The following is a 615-nucleotide window of genomic DNA, read 5'->3' as shown; positions in this document are numbered from 1 at the left end:
AGAGAGAGAGAGAGAGAGAGAGAGAGAGAGAGAGAGAGAGAGAGAGAGAAGAAAGAAGGGGGGGAGCTAAAGTATAAGACAACATTATCTAGGAAATAGAAAGGGCCTAAAAAGCTAGTTGCCCCACACTTGTTCTGCCTCCTGCTAACTCATTGAGTGACCTTCATTAAGTCACTTATATACTCAGTAATTCAGTTTTCCTTTTTGCAGAGGGGATAATGATACTTATAACCTATTCACTTTGCAAGGAAGTTGTGAGAATAATATGATAAATGTGATGGTGCTTTAGCAGATAAGGTGCTATATCCATCCGAGGTTTTGTGATCATAGTAAAACTCTGTTATAATGTTGATGTGGGGGAACAATGATACTGACCATGTTATAGGGTTTCTTTATTGTAAAGAGAGAATTGCCCCCAATGTTCAGGGTCTATGAAATGATCACAAAGGATAAACCAAATCTATTCAATCCTAAAGGATGGAATTATATAGTATTTAGTGTAGAGAGTATCCGGACTCAATGAAAAGAAACACACACACACACACACACACACACACACGCATCTCCCAAGTCCATCAGGAAATGACAGTGTCCAAAGCTTTCAGACAGTGGCCC

The sequence above is a fragment of the Vombatus ursinus genome, unplaced genomic scaffold, assembly GCF_900497805.2.
Source record: "Vombatus ursinus unplaced genomic scaffold, bare-nosed wombat genome assembly UNPS02014959.1, whole genome shotgun sequence".
Classification (NCBI taxonomy): domain Eukaryota; kingdom Metazoa; phylum Chordata; class Mammalia; order Diprotodontia; family Vombatidae; genus Vombatus; species Vombatus ursinus.
The sequence above is the reverse complement of the archived record's forward strand: the minus strand, read 5'-3'. Positions refer to the sequence as shown.